The sequence below is a fragment of the Cryptotermes secundus genome, unplaced genomic scaffold, assembly GCF_002891405.2.
Source record: "Cryptotermes secundus unplaced genomic scaffold, Csec_1.0 scaffold152, whole genome shotgun sequence".
In the NCBI taxonomy this organism is placed as follows: Eukaryota; Metazoa; Arthropoda; class Insecta; order Blattodea; family Kalotermitidae; genus Cryptotermes; species Cryptotermes secundus.
This window is the reverse complement of record NW_019720705.1, coordinates 806,164-812,289: the sequence shown is the minus strand read 5'-3', so window position 1 is coordinate 812,289 and position 6,126 is coordinate 806,164. Positions and strand designations below refer to the sequence as shown.

General features: G+C 37.8%; 1 protein-coding gene across 1 annotated transcript in view; it reads right to left on the bottom strand.

Moving 5' to 3' along the window:
- Positions 1-5,170, bottom strand: part of LOC111871114 — a 538,192-nt gene extending 533,022 nt beyond the window's left edge. The window contains exons 1-2 of the mRNA XM_023863948.2: positions 5,078-5,170; positions 4,575-4,957 (exon numbers count right to left, since the gene is read on the bottom strand). The gene's annotated coding sequence lies outside the window, so the exon portion shown is untranslated. The remainder of the gene's footprint in view (positions 1-4,574; positions 4,958-5,077) is intronic.
- Between the last annotated feature and the right edge of the window lie 956 nt (positions 5,171-6,126).

The following is a 6,126-nucleotide window of genomic DNA, read 5'->3' as shown; positions in this document are numbered from 1 at the left end:
GTACATAGGAAACATCTAACCATAAGCCGTGAGAGACCGTGAGAACCGGTAAAAGCAATCTGCATTTACCGGTTCTCACGGTCTCTTCGCTTGCAGATTTCTTATATTTTTTCTTCTACCCTGAAGATGGAGGCGATACGTTCCTCCGAAACGTCGGTTAACACCACATATACACGGTGCAAAATCCCAGAAGACTGCTTTCTTCTTGGAAAAACATCTCTTACAGGGAATTTCCCTCTTCCCTTTAAAACAGGTCCTATGTCTCTCAAAAAGTTGCAAATGATCGATTTATTAAAACATTTGAATCGCCGTTACAATGTTATTAACCAATTACTGCCTCGAGAAAGCATAAGGAAATATACAGACTATAATGAACCACCACAATATTCCAGGGCCCTTACTTTTATGTTACAATAAAGTTGCAGAGCTGATAAAAGTTGCCTTTAATAAACCAAGTATCAACATAAATGTTGACACAAGATATCTTATTTGAATATCGGCAGCTACTAAATATTGTCACTGATATTTTCATACTATTCTTAATTTCCTCCAGGATAATTTGGGATTGAACAGTAAAACTACGGAGAGAGATGAAGTGACAGGAGATTGGAGAAAACTGCATAATGAGGAGCTTCATAACTTGTACTCTTCTCCAAGTATAATTAGAATGATCAAGTCAAGGAGGATGAAATGAGCAGGGCATGTAGAACGAATGGGGAGAAGAGGAATGTATACAGGATATTGGTGGGAAAGCGACCACTGGGAACACCAAGGCTTTGATGGATGGACAATATTAAAATGGATCTTAGAGAGATAGGACGGTGTGGATTGGATTGATCTGGCTCAGGATAGGGACCAGTGGAGGGCTTTTGTTAACACCGTAATGAACATTAGAGCTCCATACAATGCTGGGAAATTCTTGAGTAGTTGCAGAATTGGCGGCTTCTCAAGATGGGCTCAGCTCCATGAGTAAATAAGTATAGTAAAATTAACTTGTGCAGTTCTACTTTTCAACCTTTCATCCATCATTCACAACAATGACACCATCTCTCATTCAAGAATATTTACACAGTAGTGATGAAGAACTTGATTTATCAAAGCCACTATTAATTTTAACGGGTTTAAATAGTTCACAGCTTGTTGAAAATATCCACAGTGAGTTAGCCTCGATTCCAGATCTTGAGATAAAAAATTATATTTCATTATTAAACCATGTTTATGATATTAACCACTTGAAGCATAGTGGTTATAATATGGACCACATTATTTAATGTTCAGAAACTATGATTCCCAAGACAGAGATTATTTACGTGTTTCGTACGATTCTCAGCCTAAGGGGACCCATACACGTATGAGTCTGGCTCGCGAGCCCTACTCGGCTTGGGTTCCAATGAGCCAAACTCGTCCGTGTGTGGGTCGCCACTCTCATACGTGTGTGGTGAAATTAATCCGAGCTTGGCTCCTCGCCGAGCCGGACTCGCTAGCCAGACTCGTACGTGTATGGGCCGCCTAAGACTGTAGGGATGCAGCAGTGTTTGCAAATAATCCTGTCTCTTTAGTCTTACTTAAAGCACTGAATATATTTCGCTTACATGCAGGAGCGCTTTACGTCAGAACATGATATTGCATTGCTGAAGTTAAGACAAATAACTGAGTCTTATTTGCTATGTTATAAAACCGACCTTCAGCTGTAACATTTCCCGATAAAATAATGTCGTTTTGTTGTACCACTTTAGCTATAAAAACATAAAAAAAAACATGTTAGAATTCTGAATACATGAAATACATCAATGAAATATTTTAAGGAATTTAAAATTATTTGCACGACTGGAGAGGCCTATATATGTACGTAAGTGCATTAAAAATAAATATAATAAAAAGCACCAAAATGGTAGTGAATTAAGTTGCCTGTTTCTGTCAAGTCTCATGTTCGCGTTTACAGTTCATATTCGTGAAATCAACTAATAAAAATTAATAAACTTCAAATTATATAAAATATTAATATCACACGAAAGTATTCTAATGATATCTTAAGGAAATTAAACTGTCATAAATATTTCTGACCGTTTCAGCGTCTGTATATATTTCTTCAACACAATTTAAAGTAGAAGTTTAAGAACTCGGCCTGTGATAACCCTTTAAAGACAATCAGAATCAGAGCCAGAGCCAGAGCCAGAGTCAGAGTTAAACTGTTGGTTTACCTCCAGTCGGTTAGTCTTGGCGCCAAACCCTGGAGGCTTACTGTCAGAGATTATTTTTCAACTGAAACCTTGCGGTCATAGTCCTTATGTAACATCCTCTCTGACGAGAAGTTAGGTTTGTCTCTTATGAATATGCTTGGCCTTTTGTGAAATGTAACTATCACACATACAAAATGTTATTGAATAATCTTCCTTTTGGACTACACACAAGTCTTCTGTCAGTCCAGGCTTCGCAAAGCAGATTTTGTATATTTTAATTATCTTATGCTACAGAGGCAGCTTAGTCAAGTGAACGGTCGTAAGCTTGACCACCGCCAAGTTCAAGCCTCTTTATTTTTTCCGTGTCTGTTTTCGCCTTGCCCTCTGCTGTGAACATATACGTATATTCCCATGAGTTTGTACGACTTCTGCTTGTTATATGGACAATTTTGTTATATAAATGCATACACACGGAAGGTTGAAAGCTGTGTGCAAATCGTGGGGCGATTTGCACCTTGGAAAATGTCCAATGTTGAGGAGAACCTTATTTGTAGGCGCCGCAAATTCCTAGGCGGGGCAAGGCATAAGTCATTACTGTTGTAATCAGTGCTTTATGGAGGGTTAGTTTAGTGCTGGCCCTTAAACGGCCCACTTTGAAGAGGGAGTAGATTCTGATAAATGTGAGTTGAATTGCAAGAGCGTACAGCACTGACTGTCAGTAGCAGGTACAGTTCTGGGTGAAGTAGTTGCATAAGTCAACACTATTATCTCTTCCTTACAAACAATGTATTACTTTTCTTCATCTATGCATTTTCGTGCGTTTGAAGTGACAGGAGGTTGCAGAAAACTGCATAATGAGGAGCTTCATAACTTGTATTCTTTTCCAAGTATAATTAGAATGATTAAGTCAAGGAAGATGAGGTGAGCAAGGNGTATTCTAATGATATCTTAAGGAAATTAAACTGTCATAAATATTTCTGACCGTTTCAGCGTCTGTATATATTTCTTCAACACAATTTAAAGTAGAAGTTTNAGGCGTAGGTGGGTGGATAATATTAAAATGGATCTTAGAGAGATAGGATGGGATGGTATTGATTGGATTGAACTGGCTCAGGATAGTGACCAATGGAGGGCTCTTGTGAACACGGTAATGAACCTTCTGGTTCCATAAAATGCTGGGAAATTCTTGAGTAGCTGCAGAATTGGCGGCTCCTTCAGAAGGGCTCAGCTCCATGAGTAAGCAAGTAATTAACTTATTTCATGATTCTATGATTAGTTGACACTATATAGCGTCAAATGGGAGGATAATTAATGAAATATAATTTAGAAAAAAACGCAGAAGAAACGAGTCGTAGTCTGTTTTGAGGTACTATCCAGGCATTTTTCTGGAAGAATCGAGCAAACTAAGTAAAACCTCTGCCAGGATAACCGGTCTCCTGGCCGAGATTTGAACCGAAGACCATTCGAATACGAGGCAGAAATGTTACACACTTGGCCGCGACGCTTGTTTGCACCTACAGGTAAGCGGCGTCTGTACGTACCTTAAGTAAGTAAATTTTCCTGTTTGTTTGTGGCGCACATCGTTAAAGCAAATAAGGTTTTTGAAGTGAAGTTCAGGGTGTTTTGTACCTCGGGATTAGGGGGAGCCGAATATAGTTGGATTTAATCTCTGATCACTTTAACAACCATCGAATGGCCCTTTCTTTTCTAGTGGATAGATAGATGCATGTGCCCATCAGTTGTTCTATACGTGGTAATGAAAATAAATCTTGAATTATCCCGTCTTGAAAGAAAGTTTCTACAGTACCCTTATTAAATCATATAGGTATTCTGTTTTACTTCATACAATATAATGCTCCAGCTTAACCGAAATTTAAATTCACACTGTCTCTACCCCATTCAAATTGAATAGCATGGTCACAGATGTACATATAGGGTAACAAGTTGAAAGTTTCGGAAAATGCAATATTACTTTATAGAAATTTATAAAATTATTTGTCATTTAATATATAATCAACACGAAGTGTTCTAATAGATATCTCTTTTCACTTCGACAAAGAAAACTGAAATGCTAGAACACATAAACTCTTGCATGCTAATTTTTGTATGTTACGGTGTAAGATGCACGTAATAAAATAAAACCTTTAACAAGGTTCGTGATCATATATATTATTTTTTTATTTGTATGTAAGTATATAAAATTTTTTAAATTCTCAGGGAAGTTTCCTGAAGGAGGAGGGAGCAAAATACTTCCCACAAGTCGACGCCCTATACCACTTTAACGTGTGCTATACTCGGAAGGTTTTACGTGTAATACAATACATCATGAAAACTTCAATCTAAGTAAGTAGGTATATTTAAAATTCATTTGCGTGTAATATCAATTTAACTTACCTCTAAGTTGGACGATAATTTTGGGCTTCACAGTCCTGACGACCCAGTTGATTTTTTCATCTCCACACACACTGTTGTTAATTTTTTTAGAAATACGTTGAAATGAGATTCAAGAGTTTCTGTTTTGTACAGTATGGTTCATATGAACTTAAATTCACTGTTCGGATCTATAATCAGCACTTCATATATGACATTTAATTTCTCTCGACCACACTGTCTTTCAAAACTCACACAAGATGATGTTATAAAGCTTTTGCTCAAATTAGTTTGAACAATTAATAACATAAGCCGAACTTTCACAGTTTTGTGTACATATCGCATTAATTTCTTGAATCATCAAAGGAACAGATGACATACGAAAGAAATTGTTCACTGGGTTCAATCTAGAAAACACCGCCAGAAATTGCCACTTTAAATAAGAAGAAATTAAACAAATGTTTAGCCGTTCACTTCTCAAACGCTTTCGTTAAAAATACATGTAAACGTTCCCATGCTGTACGCACTTAAATAATGATACTGAAAACGATAGGATTTATTTTACGAAGAAACCAAGTTACGAGGAGCAAAATATTAAACAACTGTCGGAACGTTCAAGCTTCGCAGTCCAAACGGGGAATGAGCGAAACCTGGAAGAGGATTGGCTGCAGTGAGCGGGCTTGCGCAGTGCAGCCACAATCGATTATGAAATCTAGAACCCCAGTATCAAAGACTTTGCAACTACCAAGACTAACCAATTTATGAATAGTGTACATTTTAAAAGAATGATAATAAAGTAGCTTTTATAATAGTGGCTTTTGAAATATTCGTCTGTATGCAATATGTCTTGCTACTACGTGGTAAAATGGGGCAATGAGTCAGACAGATGCTTAAGTGTACCATGCCTTTCCGATCTTGAGCATTAATAAAACACTGTTCAAATGCAACCGGTCATTATTATTACCACTATTATTAAAAATCAAATAAAAACTAAATTCATGTGGACACCGGAATAATGGCGCCAGACGAACTTGTCCGTTGTTAGGTAACGGTAAACAAACATGTATCTGCGCCAAAGGATAAGTAGACGACAATAGAACTGTGAGGGACTTTGTTTTCTATGTGGTACCTGCGGAAGCTGTATCGAAAAGTCGGTCACTAAACGCGTGGCAGTATTATTTGCTTTTGTCATCATCATGTTTAAATTTAGTAGTTGGTTGAGGCACTATGCTACAAGCCGGAAGGTCGCGGGATCGAATCCCGATGACGTGGATTTTTTCAATTTACCCAATCCTTCCTTCCAGCCACACTAGGGCCCTGGGGTCAACTCAGTCTTTAACAGAAAGGAGTACCAGGAATATTCTTGGGGGTAAAGGGCGGCCGGCACGTAAGGCTGACAACCTTACCGTCATCTATGAGCCAATTACCAACATCTCAAAACCCGATGGGCCTCTACGACCTATAACAGGGATACATTTACTTACTTTACTGTAGCACACACAAAAATTACATACTGAAGGGTTTATTTGTATATGCTTAAGAAGTGGGCTACTTTTTCTTTCATATCTGAAGTTTG